This window comes from Bemisia tabaci, chromosome 3, assembly GCF_918797505.1.
Source record: "Bemisia tabaci chromosome 3, PGI_BMITA_v3".
Lineage (NCBI taxonomy): Eukaryota > Metazoa > Arthropoda > Insecta > Hemiptera > Aleyrodidae > Bemisia > Bemisia tabaci.
In genome coordinates this window covers 8,356,978-8,369,278 of record NC_092795.1, presented here as the reverse complement: position 1 = coordinate 8,369,278, position 12,301 = coordinate 8,356,978, and the positions used below count along the sequence as shown (strand labels likewise).

The 12,301-nt window shown below is 41.5% G+C and overlaps 1 protein-coding gene across 1 annotated transcript in view; it reads right to left on the bottom strand.

The window, feature by feature from the left end:
* LOC109032303 (nose resistant to fluoxetine protein 6) overlaps positions 1 to 12,301 on the bottom strand; it is a 61,771-nt gene that overhangs the window by 34,075 nt on the left and 15,395 nt on the right. The window lies entirely within an intron of this gene.

The window sequence follows — 12,301 nt, the reverse complement described above, 5'->3', positions numbered from 1 at the left end:
ATTTTAGCCGGATAAGCGCGCATAGAATCATGTTTCTCAGCGGAAATTCGATGACCCTTTATTACCATTCCGGAGAAATGATATATATATTGCCAACTTCATGCAATATCTAGATGTGCCTGAGAAAGACCTGCTTGAAATTTGTGAATTGTGCAGTATATTCGGCAACGTCCGTGTGTTCTCACCGGAAATTTGTCGAAACTCGAGGGAAATGCAGTCATCGGCCGAAAAAAAAATTTAAACAAAATAAACAGGTGCTCGGAAGAATGTGCGAGCTACGCAAAAGAATTAGCTATGCGCGGAGATTTTTTTCTTGATTCAGAGCAAAAAACCTCGTTCAGTTGAAAAAAAAATTAATGAATGAGCAGGACTGGTCTTTTACCTTTTACGCACACTCATTGTATTTTCCCATTCATAAAAGTGGTCGTATTGTGTGGGAATAACTCTACAAAGGTAAAAGATTGGTGTGTTGTTGATCGTTTGGATGTTCCTTTTCGGATTATGAAATTGAAAAATTATGTTGTGTTAATTAAATAAGATGTTGATAAAATTGACAGCTCTCTTTAATTTCCTTCAATTATGAATTGCTAAAAGCATCACAGGTGGGTATGAAAGCATAAAGTAAAGTTATCTTACGATGAATTTTTTTACAAACAGACATTCCGCATTACTAATAACGGTGAATTTATGTACTTTCGAGAGACTTAAAGTTTTCAAGGTCTGTGGTTTTTCTTAGCTTTAATTTCACCGGTCATCATTCCTAATTGCGATGCAAAAATAACACAATTAACGAGAGTAAAGTCATGAAGTCAATGTTGTTACTGTAAAACTACTGCAATCCCAAACGCAGTTTCACGAAATCCGTTATCATTCAGTGTCTTAAAAGAACGCAAATTGAAAAGGAAAGTAGATGTCGTCTTGAAACCAATAAAATGGTTTTAAACTTGTTGTAACTGTGGCGTTATAAACTGAGAAGTTCAGTTTTATGCTGACGCAGTTTTTCTATTAAGTCTTGGCACTTACCCGGGCCTTGCAGCAGTCAGCTATTTTGGACCTCCCTATAGCAAGGCGTGGCGTGAATTGCGATGTATCGATTGTTTTGCCTATGGTAAAGAATCTATCATTAAGGTATTCGCTGCGGACACCCTTTTTATCGATCCTTTTCCATAAGTTTAAATGGCATAACAATTGATACATCGCAAAGCACGCCAGGCTACTGCTCCCTAGAGAGACTTAAACGCGCGGTATGCTAACAAAACAAGGATTTTTTAAAATTGAAAGGAGAACAAATTCGCTCTCTCTAACTCGTTAATTGACCAACATTCTATTGTGCCGTTTCCTTTGACCTATGTGTTAATCTAATTTCATAGTAATGATCACTCTCACATAGCTGTTTTCCGGTGTTTTTACGCACATCAAGTTCCGGAAAAAAATTCCAGACTGACATTTTTACATAAGGCATACAACTTCATTGTCTGCGTTAATTGCCCTAAGATGTTTTTCTTTTTTACTGAACAAAGGAGGTGAATTTCCTTTTAAAGAGCACATTTGCACGGAATAAAACATTCGTTTATAACCGAATTTAAACCATTTTTTTTCTCTCCACATGCGAGGTTCACTTTAAATTACAAAACATATTTTTCCGAGTGCAGACATTCTGTACGATTGTCTTGCAGGCGGATACAAAGCACATTGCCTAGCATTTAGTTATTTTAGATTCTATTCAAAATTTTAAATATGTTGCCATCTATGAGCATTAATCTGTAACTAGTTAACCTCTTTTGTACAATGAATCAACTTTGAAAAACTTATTTAACAAACAATGAATCCTATTTATTTATCCGTGTGTTTGTTGGGTTTGCTAATGGCGCTATCATTATTTTTAAACTCGATGCCCTTGACGTCGTCCCTCTTTACTCGAATATAAAATGATCAAATCGTCTATTGGAACGTTCTCTGCATCTACAATAAAAACTAACCAACAGCAAAATGCTACAGTACAGTAATAATTAATTGCACGGGATGAGAGCGTTCGTATTTTCCACATTTTAACGTCAAAAGTCTTCCACGTCTGTGCTTCAAGGCCCCGCTCATTACGGTATACAAAATCATGGTACCTGGTACCTTTAGGATGAATATCGACGGTAAAGCTACCAGTGGGCCGATTATTGAAATTGATAGACAAAGCTATAGACAAAAAAGACACAAGGAGTGAAGAGCGATCCTGTTGGTTGGAATGGGTAGTTCTTATAGACAAAGGGAGAAAATGATGGACTAACTATCGGGTCTCTTGTGGGTTGCAGTTAGTTAGTCTATAACCTACGTCCCTTGTCCAATGCGACCATCCGCCTTCACCAACGGGATCCCTCCATATCCTTTTTGTCTTCTTTGTCTATTGCTTTGTCTTTCAATTTCAATAATCAGACCCGCGGACCACGTATCTATTTTGCGTTGTTTAAAAATCTCCATTTCTACTCTATTGTTTTAAAGGGAAACAAATAAAAATTATTCCTTGGAGTTTTCACGGAGTTTCCTTTACACAGAGAAGAAAAATCACGAAGACTTGACGCTAGGTAGTTTTCCATTTAAAAAATAAAGCATGGCAGAAAGTCGGCAACGTTGCAAACCGACGTGCGTGCTCCGGTAGTTTTACTGTCGATATGATATTCGCGGGAAATTTCACGATGGCAAAAAGGAATACCTATTTTTTACAATACTCTGCGATTTCCGCGAACATTTGTTTTGGGTCATGATTGGGACTTAGTCATAGCCGTATTCTAGACAAACGGAATTATGGGATCGTTGGCAAGGAGTATACTTTGTGAAAATCTTTCGAGATTTTTGTCAAAACAAAACAAAAACCAGTTTGATTTGCGATGAGTCTTTGATGGTGGAAAGTCCCGATGAGCAATTCGAGCATTCCACAAACGCTCGGTGGAGCCTTCAATATTCAAGTAATAAAAGTGAGAAAGGATGAGTGAGAGAGTGGGAGGGATTGAGATAGTGAAAGGTTAAAAAAGAGGAAACATAGGTATATTGACAGTATCTTCGCGATAAGGATAAAAACACCGATGGAAATATCTGAGTGCAATTAAGGATGACGCAAGAGAATTCCCTATTTTTCCACTTTCTGCTTTCCTGAAGAATATCAAGACGTAGAGGTGTAAAATTGAGCAGTTATTTTTCCAATTAGTGCTGCTTTGAATGAGGATTCCCGACAATTTGAACAATTGGTGAAACCAATAGATTAAATTAAAATGCCTAGAAAATTTCCACCAGAGATACATAATGAAAACTTAATTTTAAATTGATTTACATCATAATAATTGGAGATGCTGTGCGTAAAAGCAGCTTTTGCAATTTCAAGGATACGTGTTTTAAAGTTTCAAAATTACATGGAGCCTCATGGCGAAAAGAAAGTTCAAATTCACTCTTTGATGCTTAAAATAGGATTTTAGTGGCAAACTTTTCAATAAATTTTAAGATTAGTTTTAATTAAATTCATTTATAGTACATACAATGTTTTCGAAAGCTTCTTTCGTGCGCCCTGTCCTCCGAGCCTCTAAATTATGCATTGATTCTTTATTTTGGGTGCGTTTAGCATATGGAAAAGCACTTCATTTGACCTCAACTATGGGTAAAAATTAGACAAAATATTGGGAGCCTTAGAATTTAAGAGCCGCAACCGTATCCCCTGCATTATTTTTCCGTTAGCTCTCCTCATGATGTCACGCCTGTTTCAGTGAATAATGTTTTGTCACTGCAGTTTCACCACTGAAAATGAGATGGGAAGTAACCAAGTCTTGAATTATTCTGGGAGGGAGAGCTTTGTTTGGGCCGTGAACTTGAATAAAATCGCGCCAAGCGGCCGAGCCGTTACAGACAGCGCGGAACCCAAACACTGAGGTCATCTTAATGTCTTTACGGATCGAGAAGATGAGAACAGCTACGTCCTGTTCTGGCCTCTCCGGGTCCTCTTCGCTCATCATCGATGACGCAACTTCACGCGACTTTTATGTAAATTACGCGTCGTTAGAATTGGAATATTTTACCCGACTTCCATACCGCCGTGCAAAGGAAGAATGCAGCATAACCCATTCGCTCGGATCTATCCAGAATCAGCCAGTGGCGTGGCGTCATTGCGATATATCGATTGATCTGTCATATAAACCTATGGAAAATGATCGATATACAGGGTTTTTCGCAACGAACGCTTTAATAATCAATTCTTTATCATAGCTTCAAATGGGGAAATTTCGATAATCGATCACGCTTCGCCACTGGAATCAACCTAACTGCATTCCTTGTTTCCTAACTTCCTATTAAGTTTAATTTCTGTGGCAGAAAACTAAACAACGTAACGACTTGAAACTTTCTGTGAATTTCCCGTGGATTATAATGATGATTGGAAGTATTTTTCATGCTCAGTTGTCCCAGTAGTTTCATTTCAGACATGGAATTTTCAAAAATTCAGACACCCATTAACTCCACATTTCTTCCTGATGTTTTATGATAAAAAATTTTATTTAATCTCCCTCCTTTTTTTAAAAAAAAAAATTGCTCTTTTTTTAAAACAAATTTTCTCTTTTTTTTTAAAAAAAAAAATATTAAACTCATACTCAACCCTCAATAAATGAGGGTAGTTAGCGGCAGAATAAACACACGTGAACGAAAAAACCATTATTACCGTTATCATGAGGAACAACACCGCTAGGACGATTGGATTCAATTCACCGGTCCAAGTTCAAGGTCGGTACTTCATTACTTATGCATCCGCTCATCGAGACGACGATTTCCATTTTGCCGATTAAAAATCAACCGAGTCTTCCATTACGTAACTAAACCGTGAGGCACAAATTTTGATCGATTTCTTCGTAAAATCATCCATAAGAAAAACCAGAATGAAAGCGGGTACATTTCACCGCCTCCCGGGGAAATCCACCAGATCATGATACTTAAAATAAGGACACCGCGCAGGGGATGCATAATTTCAAGAAAAACTGTCGTTTTACTTATGAAGAAATGAGGAACTAACGAGATTTGAAAGTTTGCACTCTTAGTCCATTTAAACTTCAGACATCGATTAAATCCTAAAATCCGCCGAAACAGCATTTAAATAACTTTGACAAGAGACTCTTGTTTGAAGCCGGTAGAACTAGTGCTTAATTACATTTTGTGCACATCCTGACACAAATCTGTCCCACCAATGTGGCACACTTTACTTATAATTTCAGAGCAAAGGCGCACTATGGTGAGCTTTTTTAGGTATGGTAAACACGATGACATCATTATTTAAGTTCAGTTGCATAAGATTGATAAAAAAAGATCGCAATTCCATCGTCACCTGGTCTCTGAGATTGAGATCTGAAAAAAAGAAACTGCTGTGCAGAAAGAAGAACAACAGCAGTATATATATTTGCACACGCTACTAAATAACAATGAGTATGAATATATTTAAGTCACGAGCATTTATCGCGCAGATGTGTCTAGATCGCGTGGGAAAAATGGTTTGCACCCGATAGTGTAAAACATTCTTGTATCAAGATTTATCATCACAGAGCTACCATTGGAGGCTAGAGTATGCAGCTGTAAGTATATACGAGATAAAAAGTGTAATGGTAGTCACCTTTACTAGCATTATTTGTGGTCCTCCACCGAGGAAGAGATCTCATCCTTCTTGGTTCCGACGAGCAAATTCCAAAAAGATTAAAATTGAGGAATTGATACCACCGATTATCAAAAAGAGTGCTCCAAATATCCGAACACATAAAGCCCCCGAAATTTTCTACCAAGACCAGAGTCATAAGTGGCCATAGGTATGCAGTTCAAAAATCGTAGTTTAGAGGACAAGTTTTCCAACTTTTCATGAATCATCCTTAGGGCTAAAAATTGTAAGATTATGATGTAACTTTTTGGTGGCATGGAAAATAAACTAGTTAGTCTGTTGCACAAGGAAGATACAGCCATGCAATAAGCATGCTAGGCTCATAATGGGTAACTAATTATTTGTAGAAATGCGGCGTGGCGCGACGTGACACTCCAATCGCTAAAACGAGGGCGCAAAAAGTTAAAACGCCTTCAGTTTTTGCATATGCAACCCGCACATCCGTCGAGTACGAATAGTTGTATCAGCTCTTAACAGTAATTTAGCATGTTGTCGCGTTGGCGCGCCTACCAAGTCGAATGAATCGTCCCATCCTAAGATATGGCGTTTGTTCGAAGAAACTACAGGAACGTGTTCCTTGGTTTGCAACGTTGCAGACTTCCTGTCATACTTGATTTTTTTAATGGGAAAATACCGAAAGTCATATCTTGAAAACTGCCCTGATTTTGCTTCTTTAGGTATGGGAGATAAATCCTGTGACAGTTACAAGTAACAACGTTGCTTTGTTTTCCTCGGATGAAATACAATGAAAGCGGAGATTTTTAAAACACTGCAAACGAGATACGCGCTTCTGACGTTTCGCCGTCAAAAGTCTCATTTCAATGTAAAATTTTCTTATGTTTGCTATCAAATGTTTCCCCAATGTCATACTTTTACAGATAATGGACCACCAGACAAGGTACGAATTTCAGCATTCTGATACATGCTTCTTAACCAAAATTTCTCGTAAAACACAATGCGGATAACGAAAATTACCGAAAGCAACTCCTTCCAAAGATATTTAATGATTCTTCATGCGTGAATTCAAACCACCCGCTTTATGCGTGATTCACATCGTGCGCTAAACGTTATCATGATAGTCTCTACGATATACACATCTGGCGACCTCAATCTTGACGCTTTGGCTCAGCTGTAATAAATTGCTTATAATTTCAACAACACATGGTGGGAATTGAGCATTACTCGATTGAGAAGCTCGTGAAACCGTTGTAGTGCGCGATTTGAATCACGTAGAGCTTAGAGTGTCATGTGAGCGGGCAGTTCAAATTCCTCGTAACCAATGTGAAATAAAAACGTTAATATCTTCGTTAGGAGTTGATTTCAGTAATTTTCGTTGCGCGAATCGTGTTTTACGTGAAACTCTGGTTAAGAAACATGTATCAGAATGGTTGAATTCGTACCTTGTCAAGTGGTCCATTAACCGGATTTTTCAGTATTTTCATTCGACCTATGAATTTTTGATGCTCATATTGCTCAACAAGAGCGCACTGGGGAAAAAAAAACACATTGGATTTAGAGTCCAGACTCTTGAAAACATTGACAAGAAACAATACTCTTGATTCAATCGGATTTTTGCTTGAATCAAAACGAAATCCCCTTAAATTAAGAGGCTAATTGGTTCTTGATTTAAGCTAGATTCTGATTGAATCAAGAGTACTTTTTCTTGTCGATGTTTTTAAGAGTCTGGACTCTAGATCCAATGTGTTTTTTTTTCCAGTGCGATGAAATTGAAATGAGACAACGAGGTACTTATTCGGGTCCAATTAAATCCAACGTGCGAGATCCAAATGTGACGTAGGTCAAGAGCAGATCTGACGGCAGCGAACGACACTCTTTCACTGTAAACATAATGGACCACTAGACAAGGTACGAATTTAAGCGATCTGATACATGTTTCTTAACCAGAATTTCACGTGGAAAACGATGCACACAACGAAAATTACGGAAAACAACTCCTAACGAAGATATTAACGTTTTTATTTCACATTGGTTACGAGGAATTTGAACTGCCCGCTCATAAGAAACTCAAAACTCTACGTGAGTCAAATCGCCCACTACAACGGTTTCAGCAAGCTTCTCAATCGAGCAATGTTCATTTCCCATCATGTGTTGTTCAAACTATTAGCAATTTGCTATAACTGAGCCAAAGCGTCAAGATTAAGGTTGCCAGATTTTTATATCGCAGAGACTGTCATGATAACGTTTAGCGCGCGATGTGAATCACGTAGAGCATTGTGTTTTCATGAGCGGGTGGTTTGAATTCACGCATTAAGAATCATTAAATATCTTCGTAAGGAGTTAATTTCGGTAATTTTCGTTGTGTGCATCGTGTTTTACGTAAAATTTTGTTTAAGAAACATGTATCAGAATGCTGAAATTCGTACCTTATCTAGTGGTCCATTCTCGAAATTTGCGAGGCAAATGATACAATTGCGTAATTTGCAAAATTCTAATGGGATTCGATAACATTGGAAGAATTACACGGAGCATGACGTCCCGCACGTCGCGAAATATTATGATAATATTTTTATAAAATCGAAGACGGTGAACTTGAGGCGCTGATATCCGGTTCCCGGTTACCTCCTCCCCCTCCGCCCTGGGTCTCGGATTCCGGATCGGGGATTTTTCGACGATTTCAGCCTCGGAGTGGCGAGGGGGGGGGGGGCGATCCCGCGACAGCCAATTTAAACTACATTAGGAATCCTCTTACGGTCTTGAGTCGTTCAACTCGTGCCGTTCCTTACAAGGCGGCCAAATTTCATTCTTCACTCGCTAAGATATCTCATCGATCATTCCTTTGTGACTGTACACGGGGAAAGGGACCCACACTGAAAAGTAAGATTTGGTCTCATGAACCAAAATTCGGTGTTCCGTATCATCCCAACTTTTCGGGTTTTCAACAAAAATTTCCGGTTCGTCAAACCGAACTTTCGGTTCTTATAACCGAACTTCAGCGGCAAAGTGAACTAACGAACAAAGTTCCATTAAGTGAACTGAATGTTCGGTTACTGGAACCGAAAGTTCAGTTTGACAAACCGAATAGTTGGGATGATATGGAACACCGGACGTTCGGTTCATATGGCCGAACTTTTTTTTTCAGTGCAAGTTCATAGAGGCAAAATTTTCGATGCAGCGATTTTTTTCGAGCTGCGTCGGAGAATATAATTTTGACTTTTAGATCGGAGACTCTCTTGTGCCTAGCAAAAAAAAGAGAAGAAAAAATCATCGGACTCCTATCTATAGAATCGCCATCATTGGTTTCCTAGGAGCCAATCAAGAATTACGGGAAAGGGGAGCAGAGCTTGACTTACGGGATCTTATGACAGGGAGAAGAGTAATGCTTAAGCTGACGTAAATCCTTACTTTAAAAAAAATATCAATTTAAAATAATTTTAAGAATTTTTTAAGGGTTTCTCTGTCATTTTACGAAAAAATTGGGGGGGGGGAGGGGTAAGCCAGACTCTCTTGATTTAAAAGGTGGTCGCTTACGGGTGGCTGAAAGGCGGAGGAAGAAATTTAAAGAGTCGGCCAAAATAGTTTCCGGAATATTCGAAATTCCCCTCAGCTGATTGGTGACGGAACATGAAGTGGCGTCATTTTGGTGTGATATAGCTGATTCGGACCGCGTTAAGCAGAAAGGAACGAAGCCACATCAACTATTGCCAAATTTAATCGGACAATTTAATTTTTTGCACGAAAACGGTCGTGCGGATTTTTGTGCAAAGCTCAGTGAATTTTTTGCATAGCGCGAAGCAAATTCTTTTCAATTTTCAAATGAATCCGCACAAACGTTCTCTTGTGAAAAATTGGCAATAGCTGATGTGGCTTGGTTCTTTACTGCCTATTCAATATCCATTCCAACTAAACTTTTTTCCCGAGGGATCAACATGAAACGCGAAGGCCGAAGCGGGACCTCGCACCGAATGTTAACCTACGCTCCAGCGGGCAGATTATCGAAATTGATAGACAAAACTATAGACAAGACAGACAAAAGAGATATGGAGAGATCCTAATGGTGGAACTGGGTGGTTGCAATGGACAAAGGAGGTAGGTAATAGACTAACTAACGGCAACCCACGATAGACCCGACAGTTAGTCTATCATTTTCTCCCTTTGTCTATAGGAGCCACCCTTTTCAGCCAAGAGGATCGCTCCATACACCCCCTATGTCTTCTTTGTCTATATCTTTGTCCATCAATTTCAATAATCAGTCCACAGAGCCCTACTGGTATTCCTCACTACGGGAGGAACTGAATTTCATTCCATAGCTTTGGCAACGATTGGGATTCTTCCCGCTGGATCACCCAATCGACTCCCGTGGCTCGATTGTTAAATCATTATCGAATGAACTTGATCGATACATAACATTGTCAAGATAGGGAAATATCGAACGATCTTATTCGATAACGATTCAACAATCGAACCGCTGGCGCGACGAGGATTCACTGTGGCTATAAATAGAACAGAGAATCAGGTTTTTCCACCGCGAAAATAATCGGCGAGTTCACAGACAAGGAGAGTACCCGTAGAATGGTAATAGTTTAGGATGTTTCATTTTCATCATGTATTACGACGCAAAGCGACGCAATAAGCGTTATTGCAAGACGAAAAAGTCAAGGCAGGTGGCAATCACTGAATGACTTTAATAAAGATACAATTTTTTCAGAAAAATATCAAGTTCATCCAGTTAATTCAATAAACTATTAAATTATCGATTCGCAATGACACTTTCTTGAGAGGAAACAGAATTGTCACAGAAAGTCAATAAAAGCACGCATATTATTTCTTTGCCGCCTTCAATTTTCGAGCTACACCATAGACCATACCTTCTGTGCAGGAATAATTGGACTGCATTTTGCAATTTGGAGCTAAAAATTCTGACTCATCTAAAAAAAACACGTATGTTGTTCACGCCGTGAACATGGCTCGGCCAGTACCGGCCTCGCCGTCGGCCGACTCCGCGCCGCGGTCGCTCCTTCCCCGCGACCCGCGCTCCCCCCTCCTCGCCGCCGCGCTCATCTCCTCGCGGCCGCGACCCCCCGCAACCCGCGCGCCCTACCTCGCGGCGTCGCGACGCCGCTGTCCGCTAGATCGCGTTGACGTACCCAGCTTTAGACGTTCCGCCGCTCTCTCCCGTCGTCTGATTTTGACGGCATCCCAGCGGCGCGGCCCATGCAAACTGTGATCCACCATTCACTCATCATCCAAGCTTGAGCACCTTGGTAAGTGAATTTTCACCACTTCTCTTTCAGGTTTTCAAGAAGAAGCATCCAGTCCAGCGCCCAACGCTGTCGACTTCACAGTCCAGCTTCCTACGCTGTCGACTTTCAGTCCGGCTTCTAACGCCGTCGACTTCACAGTCCAGCTCCCTACGCTGTCGACTTTCAGTCCGGCTTCTAACGCCGTCGACTTCACAGTCCAGTTCCCTACGCTGTCGACTTTTCAGTCCGGCTTCTAACGCCGTCGACTTTCAGTCCGGCTTCGAACGCCGTCGACTTCCCAGTCCAGCTTCCTACGCTGTCGACTTCTCAGTCCGGCTCCTAACGCCGTCGACTTGCCAGTCCAGCTTCTTACGCTGTCGACTTCTCAGTCCGGCTCCCAACGCTGTTGACTTCTCAGTCCAGCTCCCAACGCCGTTGACTCCACAGTGGCTCCCGTGCCTGGCCGCTTACAGCGCTGCACGGAGCAACCCGCAATCGCCTCATCGCGATATCCGTCCGAGCGATTCGCTTAGGCAAGCCCTGGGGGTATCCCTTGGGGGTCTTCACCGCGCTTCAAGCGCACAAACTGAAGACGCCGCGCCCACTGTCGCGGATTGCCTGCCTATCAGGCGCCCACCGCCTGATCCAGTCCACTCAAGCGCTCGGATGAGCTTCCATCGCCGGCCTTACAACCCGGTGCTGCTCTCCGTCCTGCGCGCTTGAAATTACGTGCCTGCGCGCACATATATGGTCCTCCGAGCCGGATCTTTTGAGGCAAGCACACTTCCTTGAAAGACGGCAGACATCAGTCCTCTGGACACGCCACTTGCTTCCAACTTTCCAGTATGGCAGAAGGCGGAGAAAACTCCAATGCAAACGAACCGAGGTGGATATTGCGACGCGCATATCCTCGCTCTCGCTGAAGGCTAAAAGGACGATGGTGCTGTCAGAATTGCGAGCCATCCACACCGATCTCACCCGAGAGATCCCAGCGGAAGAAATAGAAATCTTCCGGCCGTCCTTCAATCGTTTGAACGTGCTGAGAGAACGCTTCGAGGAGTTCCAGGATCAAATAATCCTGTTGAATACCTCTCTGCCACCCGAGTCTGAGATTGAGGTGGAAGTTCTGCAGGCCGAATTTAACCGCCTCTTTAATGAAGCCCAGCGCTCATTCCTGCGGAAAACGCAGCCCGCCCTGGCAGGCGTTTCCACGCTCAACAATACTTCTTTCTCCGTGTCCTCCATCCGACTGCCAAAGTTAGAGCTCCCGAAATTCAGCGGAGATTTGGGCGCATGGCGAACCTGGTATAACCTTTACAAGGCATCGGTTCACACCAGCCCCTCACTCCTGGCAGTCCAGAAATTTCAATATTTGCTCGGCAGCCTAAAAGGTGACCCTCTTGCACTCATCACCGGGCTAGACATCACAGATGCC